The following is a 13,752-nucleotide window of genomic DNA, read 5'->3' on the forward strand; positions in this document are numbered from 1 at the left end:
AGGTGCGAGAGTTAGCCGAGAAAAGGGCTAGAGCTAAAGAGCCAAGCAGTGATTAAATGAATACAGTGTCTGTGTAATTATTTCGGGCAAAGCTAGCCGTGATGGCTGCCGGGTGGCGGGAAGCAGCCCACCACTCATATTACTACACATGGGCAAAAATATCAATGCGCATAATTAAAAAAGAATTAAAATCCTCAAACAAAACATCAACAAACTGGCTGTGAAGGCGCACACCTTTAATCCCAGCACTCTAGGGAGGCAGAGGGAGGGGGAATCTGTGAGGCCAGCCTGGTCTACAGAGTGAGTTCCAGGACAACTAGGGCAGTTATAGAGAAACCCTGTCTTGGAAAAACATAAAAACAAAAACCTAAATTCTTTCCCAAGTGATGGCACACGAAAGCCACTTCCTTTCCCAAAGGCTGCACGTGCTCAGTCAGATGGCTGTGTTGAGGAAAAAGCCTGGAGTCACTGGGGTGGGGGGGGGCGAGTTTTGGAATACTGACTTCACATCACCCGACTATATAGGTGTTTTAGAGACACAGTCACTTTTGTAAAGATAAGAAGATTACTGGTTCTGGGGTTAGTGTTTTAAGGATGCTTCATCTTCTGATTATAGAAGATGAGGTCTGATTTTACATATTATCTATTACATACAATGTTATATCATACTACATACACTGACAGAAGAAGGCAATGGCCCCGGGGCCATGTGAAGGAGCCTCACAATGTGGGGGTTTGGGTACTGCTACCAGGGTACAACATGAAGTCTCACAATTATAAACACCAAGTGTGAGCATCCCGGTGTCTACTGTTTAAACTTTATGAAGAATAAAGCATTGTAAGGGCGGCAGGTCAAGAAGACACATTTAACATGCTCGTCCCCCGGTCTTATCTAAGTGCTCCTTGGGTTATCTGAGGGCCATTTAACTTTCTACGCTTTAAGGATCATTCTGGAAAGTTTACTTTGAGCTTTATTAGCGACTGGTATAGAAGGAGGTTGGAGGACTGGGGAGAGGAGAAAAGAAAAACAGCATTGACATAAACTCTGTAACTGAGAAAAAGACAGTTGCCTGAACTTTCCAGGGCCATTGTCAAAGGCTTCCATTTTAAGATCAGACACGGGCCACAGTGGGCCCTCATGTCTGTTTACAGGCCCACTCCTGCTGCCCGGCTTCCCTGCAGGGAACGCTCCCACTCCCACTCTCTGTGCACTCCCGGGTTCCCTAACATAGTGAAGAGTAACAGAAGGAATCCAGTAGGTACAGCCTCACAATTACCAGACAGCAGAAATGCCCAGAAGGGAAAGGGCCATTCTACATTAAAAATAATATATGAGACTCTAATTTACTACTAATACTACTTTATTGCTACTCCTTATTTATTACTACTTCATTTACAACTACTTATTAGCACGTTACTATTAATTCTACTACTTCTTATTTATTACTACTTCATTTACAACTACTTATTAGCACTTTACTATTAATTCTACTTGACTATGTATTAATGACTTTTACTTTACTAAGGATAAAACTGGTGTCATCTATACCATCTTATTTACTATTCTAAAGGTCATACAGGCAGCAATATAAAGCTATTCATGATGGGATGAGAAGTGGGGCAAAAGTTGCACCTTACAAAGAGGGTCTCATGCACCCAGGCTAGCCTCAAGCTCACCCCGCAGCTGAAGACAAGTGCTGGCATTTGCACTCAGAGCTCTGAGCATAGCAGGCAAGCGCATCCTCAGCCAAAATCGTTTTCTTTTCAAATGCTGGAGTCGGAACCCAGAGCCTTGCATTCGAGGCCAGGATTCTACCACTGAGCTATACACCCGGCTTTTTCAAGCTCCCCACTCTGTCCCCAGCCAGGGTTTCTCTGTGTGGACCTATTTTTAAACCTTTAGCACAAGCTATACATAGCTTACACACTTATTCCAAATGAGAATTTGGAGCGCAGGCCCAAGTTGATTGAAATGATACAACAGTAGAGTTCAAACTTTATGACACTGTAAAGCACTTCCTGTTTTATACAGGGAGCAAAGCAATGGGCCAAAAGGCATCTGACCTGGAAGAGGCCACGTCAAGGCTCTTCCACTGCATAGCAGTGGCAAGATCAGTCACGATGACAAAAGGGCTGAGAATGTTCCTCCCTCCATACAATAGACTCCAAGTCAGAACCATCCCCAGCAGCTGACAAACGGGAAGGTTCTAAACAGAAACTCGAACAGGGACAGTGTCAGAATTGGAAGAACGCAGCTACGGGATGATTGTCCCCCCAAGACCCGTAAGGACAACACTGAAGCTCCTGGCCCCCACCTTAGAGATCCAAGGGACTGACTGGTGAGTAATCTGAGTCGACATTCACAAACATTCTGCCCCCAGTGGAACTTGGAATTCCAAAGAAGCTATTTTTGAAGCACTCTATTGGAAAGGGCACTTTCAGGATAAACAGAGCTCTCTGAAGGTTGTCACCATCGTCAGTCTGTGTCTCCACCATACAGAACGCCAGTTCCTATAAAGTCCTCACTTTAAGGGACTGGCGAGAAGAGTCAGCAGTGAGGAGTGTTGTCTGCCCTGTCAGGGGAGACCTGATGCCCCTTTCTGCCTTCTACGTGAGCTGTTGCATGCACACACCTGAACACGCACACCTGAACACACACACCTGAACACACACACCTGAACACACACACACACACACAGTCTGACAACATGAAGCTGCAGGCTAACTGTGACATCTTCAAAGGTGATTATCAAGATGGTCTCTGGGGTTGGTAGTGTGGTTCAGTGCTAAGAGTTCATGCTTTCCATGCAAGAGGTCCTGGGTTCACTAACACTCTCCTGCGTTCCTCAGTCTCCCATTGCAGTTCAGACTGGGATATGTATCTCTCTATAGGTATGAATTCTAACGACACAGCAACAAAAGCCATTCTAACATAGCCAATACTAGGAACGTCTTAATTGGCAGTTGACATATTTTAGTCTTGAAGGTACTTGTATAGCAGGTTTTCTGAAGATGCTGAAGAGGGCAGAAATGATTGCTGGGGCAGGAAGAGCCTATAGGCAGTGTCTGGACGACACAGGACATGACGAAGTGATGGCGGAAATGCTGTTTTCCTGCCGCCATTACCTCGGCCACACAAGGTCTTCACTGGCTTCTACTCCTCGGCACTCTGAGACGTCGACAGAGTTCACCCGACTACCCGTGTCCTGCTCTAGGCATGGCCTTTTATCTGGGAATCATGACAACTGTCTCCTAACACTGGAATTCTAGAGAGGCTGCTGCCGCAGGGCTTTGTGAGGGTTCTAGAGTTTATTCTTGTTTTTTCAAAAGTATTAAGGAAATACTTTAACTTTGTTCCTTCGTCAGGAGTATCTTTCCTACCTAAACTTATTTTCTATCTCATGATGCTGTTTTGAAACTCCCTTTCGAGGTACCTGCATATCCGATTACTTTTTGATGTCCTGTAGATAGTAAATACGGAGAAAACATCAGTGCAGAGACTCAAAAGCCGCAAAGAATCACTGGTACCGGTTTATATAAGAATTCTCTACTCGACTGCTGTTCTGAGAAATTCATTTTCAACTTTTAAAACAAACTTACAATAACTCCCTAAAACTTAGGAAGAACTGTTCTGGATGCTTTTATGTCCTGTCTCGGTTTCTTGGGGTGCCACCTTAGCTTTTCAAAATGTTCTTTTGCTGGAAATTAAGGCTGATTTTGGATTTTAGGCTAATGCTGTAAGAAGAGATTTGGTCCAGATTTCATGTTAAGAATTAGTGTTATGTTTTATTCTTTTTGGCTTTTCGGGGGGGCCCACTACCCAGCTTCCAAATAAATCACACATGGAGACTTATTCTCAGTTAATGAATGCCCAGCTTTAGTTTGGTTTGTTTATTGTGAGCTTTTCTTAACTTACATTATCCTATATACCTTTTGCCTCTGGACTTTTTTCTTTTCTTACTTCTATATACCTTTCTTACACGCTTACTCTGTGGCTGCCCCTGCCATCCTCCTTCCCTTGTTCTATTGTTGCTCCACCTCTTCCTCCTATTTTATAATTTCTACCTGCCAGCCGCACCTATCCCTGCTCCTGCCTCATTATTGGCCATTCATCTCTTTATAAACCATTGGGTGTTTTAGACAGGCAAAGAATCACAGCTTGACAGAGTTAAACAAATGTAGCACAACAAAAGCAACACATCTTTACATCATTAAACCAATGTTCCACAGCAGAAACAAAAGTAACGCACCTTAAAATATCCCCCAACAAGAATTCTCAACATGTTTGTTAAAGTATTTATTATTTCACCTTTTCTCTCTTGTTGGATGTGTGTGTGTGGGGGGGGGGGGTAATGCGCACATGTATGTAGGCATTCACATGCTTATTGCACACGCAGAGATCAGAGGAGAATGTCAGTGGACCTGCTCCTTTGCCCCTTGATTTCAAGACAGACTCTCCCTGGACCTGGGGCTAGGCTGATGGCCAACAAGTCCCAGTGATGCTCCTGTCTCTGCATCTGTCCCACAGCACTAGGACGAAGCAACTATGATCATGGCCAGCTTTGTATGATCACTAGGGGGACTTAAACTTTGGCCCTAGTGCTTACTGAGCAAGCTCTCTTGCTCAGTCTCCACTGACCTTCAGTTGGCTTCTTAAATGAGGTGTACCTAGCTGACGTTGGCCTTTTGCTGTGTAGCTGAAGCGGGCCTTCAACTTCTATCCTCACGTTTAGAGTTCAATTTTATATCGTGTATTTTTCTAGTCTCACATTTACTAAACATTAGAAAATATGTTTCCAAGTTGGAGAAACATTTGCTCTCTTCTTACTTACATACAAGAAACCTTAGCTGAGCTTGTCTGGAAAAGGAGAAATCTTTTGTTGCGGTGAGAGCTCAGCAACCACTCAGCACGTGGAAGAAACAGCGTCCAACCCCAACACTAAACAGGAAGGACAGCGGTAAAGTCTGCACTTCTCTCGCTCACCTTCCTATAGAGACATTTAGAAAGGCAAAGCCTGGGGCTAGAGAGATGGCTCAGAGATTAATAGCATTGCCTCCACATTGCCTGCTCTTCCAAAGGTCCTGAGTTCAATTCCCAGCAACCACATGGAGGCTCGCAACCATCTTTAATGAGGTCTGGTGCCACACACAGACAGAATATTGTATACATAATAAATAAATTAAAAAAAAAAAGGCAAAGCCTGCACCTGACTATAAAGAAAATAATTACATTCGATATTCCACCAATTTAACCATGTTCTGCCCAAAACATCGTTCATCTTTAAAGGGGCTAAGACTCACTCTACCCCAATCCTAAGATTTAAAAACAAGTTTTAGTTCATTCTAACTGCAGGTTTAAGACTGTACGTAACAATGTCCTGGGGTCGAATTTACTGAAAAGGTAGAGGAGACAATACAGTGACTTCTGGGGCTGATCTATGTAATGTGGATATGCAAATTTGAGAGCTGTTCCCAATAACACACTAGCTTTCTACCTGTCAGTTCCCCCAACATTTACATTTAAAATATTGGGAAATCAGATTCTCAGCAATTCCTGAAGTACCTAAAACACTGTGGAGCAAGGACAATGTCAAATGAAGTACCTTTTATTTAATGTAGCTGAAAATGTATCAGAAGATCAGGACCACAATAATTCAGAGCCGTCACACACAGCCACTGGAGGTGTCAGTGTACAGGCAACATCACCAGGCAGCTGTGGTCCTTCCTGCCTGTTTCCCTAGGAGGAGAATACTCTCCTTCCTCCTGTCATCTGCACTTTCCAGTTTCCTACTAGATGCTCAAGAAATCGAAATAGCACACATTCTTCTAAGGCAAAGACCAACAACAGCAGTCAAATTTCAAACTTCGGGAAGCTATGTAAATTTTCCCCCAGCACAACACTGATTGGTTGGTTAGTGACTGAGATACCACCATTGGCTACATCATAAAACCATCTTCCTGACGTGGTCTCCTAAGGAATTGCAGAAAGGTGCCACCCTGCCCAGCTTTCTTTCCAAGGGAAGTTTAATAACCATCCCTAAATGCAGGGTCACTGAAGAAACCTAGGACTCAACTCTCAGCACTGAGCACTTGTTGCCGAGTGCTCTTTTGGTTTTGTTGTTTTTAAACTGTACTTGAGTTGTGTGGAAGACCGGAAATGTGAGCTCTTTTCCGCGCTGACCAAAGGTCAGAGAGTTGGCACTAATCTCTAGTTCCTTCAAGGTAGTGCTTCCACCTCAAACAAAGGTCCCACCTAGGTATAGAAAGGGAGCTCTGCTCTTTCAAGGTTATTGTCAACAGTTGTGGCTAATAGCCAGCCCTTGTACTCCAGGAATAAAGAAGCAGACTATTCCCAAACAAGAGTCTAAGGATGTGACTGAGTTCCCTTTATGAAGATAACTTGGGATTCCACCCAGGGAGTGGTTTGCCTACAGAATGTTTTGGTCTAGTGTGTGAGCTTGATTTGTATTGTTCTAAACAGAATGTTTAACTATGGATGTAGCCCAATGCTCACTTCCTTGAATTATGTTAATGCACTCTTTTGTCTTACTCCTACTTTTTGGGGTCAGGCGTATTTTAAGTATTTGGAAATTAAAAGTGGGAGAATTTTCAGTACTCACTGGAATTCCTTCCTGATACTATCCTATATGTTTCTCCGTTTTATTATTTATTTGTGAACTTGTATTCTTTACTATATATATATATTTTGTTTTGCCTTGACTTCAGTGATGATACTATATCCCCACGCCTCTACCCTGGCAAGAGGTATTTTTATCAAGGCTGGTCCCCAACAGGGCTGGAACTCATTTGGGTTTATCTTTTTTTTTTTAATGGTAAAGCTGGAGGAGGGGCTAAATTGAACAGATTGTGTGTGCTTGGAGGGAGAGAAGGGGGAGGGAGAGAGAGAGGTGGGGGAGGGAGAGGGAGAGTGCGCATGCATCCCAGAAGTGGATGTGGACACCAGACGATGACATTCTGGAGGAAGCTCTCCCCCACCAGAAGACCCCAGCATGGAACTCAGGTCATCAGACCTGCACCTAGTGAGCCATTTCCATGACCCTTGGACAGCTGTTGAAGTTCCCAATAAGGCACAAGGTTGAAAACAAAGAAGCGGACCTGACCAACTCCACTCCACCGAGTTTCTATACAGGCACAGCCCTAGTCTCCAACACTGTGACGTCAAATGGCTGTTAAAACTCTGCGAGCCAAGAGCAAGCAGTTATAAACAGATTGAGCAGATAAACACTGGGTCAGGCTCATGATCTCATCTGGCAGCCCTGCTTATTTCCCATCCAAAAGTTCCAGCTGGGTTCCCATTAATCAGGGCCTTCCAACTACCTTGAGCAATAGGCTAAAGAGAAACCAAGGGAGAAAATTTCAAAAATGATAAGAAACATACTGACGTGGTGCCTAATGGGGGTAAGGAAGACTGAGACAGGCCATCTGGAGACTTGCATTTGGGAGAAGTTTTGTTTAGTGGAAATAATTGACCCAGCTCACAAGCTGTATAAATATTAAGATCAAAAGTCCTAACTTCCACAGCTGTCAGGGAAGCCTATGCACAGGAAACAGCACAGCAAATGCCTGACCAAACCCAAAGGCCATCTTCACGCTGCCTGGTTCACCAGATTCCTCCGGTACCTGGGTATCCATCCTGCTGTGCTGAAACACTTGATGGCTAAAAAGGTATTTCCTGGTGAAGGTAATGTTACAAATACTGGTGATGTTTCTATTAGCAATTTCCCTTAACACTTCAGAACGAAGTGCAACCTCACACAGACGAGGAACCCGCCACAGGACAAATGGTCCCTCAAGTTAAAGGAGATTATGTGAAAGGCTGGAATCACTGCAGATAAATAACTGGTCATTACAATGTTTGCTTGAATGCCAGAGTCATGAAGACTTCTTGATACCATTTTTGGCAGAGAAGGTCAGCCTGGTCTACAGAGTGAGTTCGAGGATAGTCACGGCTACACAAAGAAACCATCTTAAGGGGGGAAGGGGGCAGAAACAATCCAGTGTCCTTCAACAGATGAATAAATAATTATACCCATAAAATGTAGTACTTACAGAGCTGGCAATACAGGTGAGTTAGTCTGGGAAAGGGCCAGTACTTCTAAGTAGTTAAAGAAAGGGAAAAACTGTGTGTGTGTGTGTGTATTTTAAAAAAGTCGACAAGAAAAATTCTGCATATATCATACCAAGGAAAGAGGAGCCAGAAACACGAATGATTTGTAACTTCAGGCAGCTAGGAAAGCAGACTAAAGGTGAGCAGGAACTGGGCGCAGGATACAATGTCTTTCTGCTGGGGCAATGAAGGTTTTAGGAAATAGTGAAACTTGCACAACCCAGTGAGTTAGTGAATTAGAGGTGCAAAGGCTGTTCAAATGGCAAGGTTTTGTGCTAACGTAATTTCAAAATACTTAATGAAAACGTAATCAAGGCCACTGAAATGTATGGGGCATGAATTATTACAACAGAATTATTTTAAAGCCAAAAAAAAAAAAACCGTCAATCAGAGATCACACAGATCAATCACATTCTGAGAACACACAAAGTGCCACCCTAGCTGAACTGAGATAAAACATACTGTCAATCAGAGAAGACGGAGGTCAATGAGTGCATTCGGGGAGTACACAGACTACCTCACTAGCTTAACTGAACGTAAACAGCGACGGTGAGGTGGATTAATATATCATCAGCTTGATTCTGTCAGACTTCTCTGGTTCTAGAAACCGTGTAGGATAAGGGGAGGAGAGACGCCCGATAAAGGGCAAGTACTTAAGGGCCACTCATTTCCCACACCTTCACGGAACCCAGGCTGAGACCCTGCTCACCCTGGTGTTCTCCTTCACGGAACCCAGACTGAGACCCTGCTCACCCTGGTGTTCTCCTTCACGGAACCCAGACTGAGACCCTGCTCACCCTGGTGTTCTCCTTCACGGAACCCAAACTGAGACCCTGCTCACCCTGGTGCTCTGAAGCCCTCACTGCCATCATCATTTATTGAAACAAGAATCCAACTAGGCAGCGATGACGAGGGGCGCAGTCACTCAAAAGACCCTGAACAAGCGTCCCACGCTGCTCGCGGGCTTCACCCTTAGGCCTGTGTGCCTCTGCTAACAATTTCCAAACTGGGATTCTCACTTAACTGGGCTACCCTCGGATTAGCACTTTACCTTTCAAAAGCACAAGCACATTCTCCAAGTCATGATCAGCTTTCTCATCCTCTTCCGTGGGCAGAGCTAACTATCCAAATGTGCCGGGCAAAGCAGGCTAGACAGCTCGCTGTTGTGTTCAGAGATGAAAGATGTTCCTACTCGTGTGAATAATGGAACCATAGGCAATCAAAAGGGAAATCTGGGCTTGAGTGGTTCAGAGCCGAATTTGGGAGCTTTTCCTACAAAAGCAAAATACACTCCTTTCCTCTAGGGGATCATGAACAACCTCAGACCACAGGTCAGTGCTACCAAACAACCCGAGGACACTGTCCCGCAACACTGTCTGACCGACTGGCGCTCAGGCTGGATGTTGCAGGAAAGCCAGTGGCTTGTAACAATCCACGGTCTGTCTGGGAAGGCTGACGCTTATGACTGAATTAGGCAGTGACCAAGACAAACTAACAAGGAAAGCTGCAAACACGGAAGTGGTGTGTGACGGTCGACTATTCTATACAAGGCACTTTCTGGATCAAGGTTTACATTTCTCAACAGTGGAACCAAACCAAATATTACACCACTTAACTATTCTCCAGGGATCTGAGGGAAGGCTTTGAAAAGAGCCTCAGCAAATGACACAAGGAACGTTTTGCAAGAGCTGTGAGCCGTACATGTTTTTAACTCATCGATCACAAAAGACGATCCTGAAAAGGCCCAAGGGGTCAACACTCAGGAAGATGAACAGTAGCTCAATGTTAAGTACACTGCCATGATGGGCCCGTTTTCTCTACAGACAGGGTGACCAAGCTCCACGGCTGTTTGTCCTGGACAATGGGAAGCAATAGTCTATAACTGGACCCAGAAGTGTGGCGAGAAGCCAGGATGGAACAGACTGGACTAAGATGGAGGGTCCGACTTTGAGTCACCTCTAGCTCCGACCACACACCATTCTTACTGAACCGCTCATCCCCCTGTAGGTCTGTTCCCCTAACTGTACTGCTGCAGATGTTTCTAAGGTGTATGGAAGCCCTAAAGCTACACATCAAGAGAGGGCAGGAGTAGCGCCTCTAATCCCAGCACTCGGGAAGCAGAGGCAAGGGGATCTCTGTGAGTTCGAGGCCAGCCTAGTCTACAGAGAAACCCTGCCTCAAAAAGCAGAAAAACAAAATAAAACAACAACAACAAAAATCCCAGCACCATCAACAACAAAGAACATCAAGAAAGAAGTGAGCAAGACATTTTTATTTACAAGTCACCCTGAGCACAGCAAGCCCAGGCTCACTGACCCCGCCCCCCCACGCTCCCTCCTGGCCCCACAACACACACACAAACACGCAGAGACACAGAATAAGGTTGCTACTATTTGAGGGGTTTTTGTTGTTGTTGTTGCTGTTGTTTTGTTTTTCGAGACAGGGTTCCTCACTGTGTAACAGCCCTAGCTGTCCTGGAACTCACTCTGTTGCCCAGGCTGGCCTCGAACTCACAGAGATCTGCCTGCCTCTGCCTCCTGAGTGCTGGGATTAAAGGAACGCACCACCACCACTCCACCCTCTCTGAGGTTCTTAGCAATTAACACAATGATTATGACTATGGGACAGGACGCAGCTACAAGGATTGCTGCCAGGGAGGAGAAAGGAGAGCCAGACACAATGATATTAATAAACTAGATTCAAAAGCTCGGTGTCCTGGAGCTCATTGGCATGGGACAAATGGAACACCCTTGAGCACCAACAAAAACGGAAATGGTATTTGCTGGGTTCTATTCGGCATGGCAAGGGATGCTCACAGCTTGACTATTGCCATTATTAAAACAGTAACTTTGTTTATGAGTTAAAAACCAAGATTAACACCACCACCATACCCCCGGAAGTGAGGAATGCTGCCTGCTCACTGATGGTGTCACTGCAGAGGCAGGGGCACCAGACATAAGACCCAGCACCAAGTGCTGCACTAGCCATTCCTTCCTTTTCAAGAACAATTAAGTCTGCATGGTTAGAATTAAAAAAAAGAAAGAAAACCATGGCCTAACAGAACTGGTAGTTTTCATCTTTCATCTAAAGTTTAGTGATACTGAGAGTATTTTGCTTATATCAATATAAAATGCAAATTTATACAATACATTTTGTAGAGGTGGCAATTGAGTCAGGCAGGGTCTTATACATGCTGGACACACGCTCTTTCACTGAGCTCCATAAATTATAACATTACAATATTCTATAATGTACTGTGCTTCACAGTCTAACGCTGGTGCTCAGTAAATAACTGGTTTACAGGTTGTCCTGTAGAAGGCAGTAATTCTGACCAGAGATCACTCACTCAACACAGGAAAAAATATACTGAAATCCTAAGATCCCGGCAGGTGCTTAACACAGGATAAATATATTTTGTTTCAAATTTTAAAAACCTCTCTCAAGATTGTGTCACCATTATACAGAGTCAACGTTCAGAAGGCTCCCCGAGGTCTAAATAAGTTGAGTCTCCAACGTACAACTTTTCTTTCTTTTTGAGAGTGTCCCTCTATGTAGTCCTGGCTGTCCCAGAACTCGGGAGATCCACCTGCCTCTGTCTCCCAAGTGCTGGGATTAAAAACACGAGCCACCACTACCCAGCCCATACTGAGGTTTTATGCCATGCTGGAGATCAATGCCAGCGCTTCCTGCGCTCTAGGCAAGCAACAGGGATACAGCCCAGCAACAACTCTAAAGAGGCAGGCGCCCCTTGCCTGTCAGACTATTCAAACAAAGGACCCAGGAAGTAGAATTTCTCTCAGAAGTCTCATAATGGGAAAGAAAAGGCTGTATTCTCAGTGCCAGCAAAGGGAGACTATTCCCAAAGAGACCGCAGAGTGCCAACAGTTTGTGACACCACTCGGAACCAAGACCGTGAGGGCACGGAAGCTGGTTGAGTGGGCCTCAAGTTCAGCTGGACATGTGAGTTGCGTACACCACCTCTAGACTGCTCCTGAAAACTAAACCACATATCAGAACTCCAAAGATGGTGTTTGGTGGGGGATCGTCGATCCTCCTTGTTTGTTCCATTTCCTGGTGTGGCTACACTGAACAAACCTTTCTCTGTGTGGGGGTTTGAATAAGAATGGTTTTCATAGGCTCACATATTTAAAAGCTTAGGGAGCAGCACTATTTGAAAGGATTAGGATTGTAGAAGGAAGCATATCGCTGGGGGTAGACTTTGAGACCCAGACTCTCTCTGACAGCTGCCTCCAGTGTGCCTTGCTTACCACTTAAGATAATGGATTAATCCTCTGAAACTGTAAGCAAGCCCACAATTAATTTTTTTTTTTTAAGAAATAAGAGTTGCCATGGTCATGGTTTTTCATGACTAAGAAATAAATTGGTACCAGGAGTGGGGTATTACTGTAGATTACAAAAACACAACAACAACAAAAACAAAACAAAAAACCCAAATGGTTGAATGCTTAATCAGACATCCTACTAGGAGCATAAAAGATAGTTCTGAGAGTGGCTTGAACTGTGGAGGCCCAGCTCAAGAGGTTTCAAAGGCGAAGAATGGCCTAGAGACCTTTCTTGTGTTATTTTGGCAAAGACTATGGCAACTTTTTTAAAATTTATTTATTTATTATATATACAACATTCCTTTCATGTACGCTTGCCAGAAGAGGGCACCAGATCTCATTATGGATGGCTGTGAGCCACCATGTGGTTGCTGGGAATTGAACTCAGGACCTCTGGAAGAACAGTCAGTGTGCTCTTAACCTCTGAGCCATCTCTCCAGCCCCAACTTTTTTTTCTCTTTAACGACGAAAAAAAAAAAAAAACTACCAGCAGTTAAATTGAAAAACATGGGATTAATGGCATTGACGAGACTTTAAGAGGGCCAAGTACTGACTGTGTTATGTGGTTATTAGTAACCAGTCTTAATGCAGCCCTAGAATGAAAAGGAGGGAATTGGACCACAGAAATACAAACTGTGTAGTTTGAGGAGAAAAGGAGCACCAGGAAGTGTAATTAACGGGCCTCAGTTCAGTGCTTGAGGAGAGAAAAGGTTAAAGAAAAGCCTGATGCTAAATGGGATAAATTGAAAAGCAAGACCTCAGGGCAGGATCCCACCCAGCTAAGCTTCAAATTCGTGGGAAGTAAAGAAAACCTTAATCCATGAAGGAAATCATCTACAATGAGAGTGGCCCTCATTACTGACTCCTAAACTGAGTGCTCAGTCACCAGGGCATGGGACTCTATTAAAGGATTAGAAGGGTTAAGAGATGTGGCCTTTGGAGGAAGTGTGTCACTAGGGGCTGGGATTTGAGGGTTCAAAAGCCCACGCCCGTCCCAGTCTCTCTACCTGCTGCCTGCAATTCAGGATATGGGTAGCCCTCATCCCTCCATGTACCCCAAAAGGTGATAATGAAACCTCTGAAACCAATCCACTAAATGCCTTCTAAGAGCCCCGAGGTCTCTTCACAGCAACAGAACATTGACTAGGCCTCTGTTTCACTATTACTTGTCTCTTTAGTAGCAATGTGGGGGACAAGAAGCCCATGAAACTTGTTAGGGCTGCTGCAGCCCAGGCTTTGACACACTGAGACCTCCAGTAACACACGGGACTTCTAATCTAC

At 44.5% G+C, this 13,752-nt stretch overlaps 1 protein-coding gene across 5 annotated transcripts in view; it reads right to left on the reverse strand.

Annotated features, from left to right (window-relative positions):
• Rbpms (RNA binding protein, mRNA processing factor) overlaps positions 1-13,752 on the reverse strand; it is a 149,536-nt gene that overhangs the window by 68,328 nt on the left and 67,456 nt on the right. The window lies entirely within an intron of this gene.

The sequence above is a fragment of the Microtus ochrogaster genome, linkage group LG7_11 (assembly GCF_000317375.1).
Source record: "Microtus ochrogaster isolate Prairie Vole_2 linkage group LG7_11, MicOch1.0, whole genome shotgun sequence".
Lineage (NCBI taxonomy): Eukaryota > Metazoa > Chordata > Mammalia > Rodentia > Cricetidae > Microtus > Microtus ochrogaster.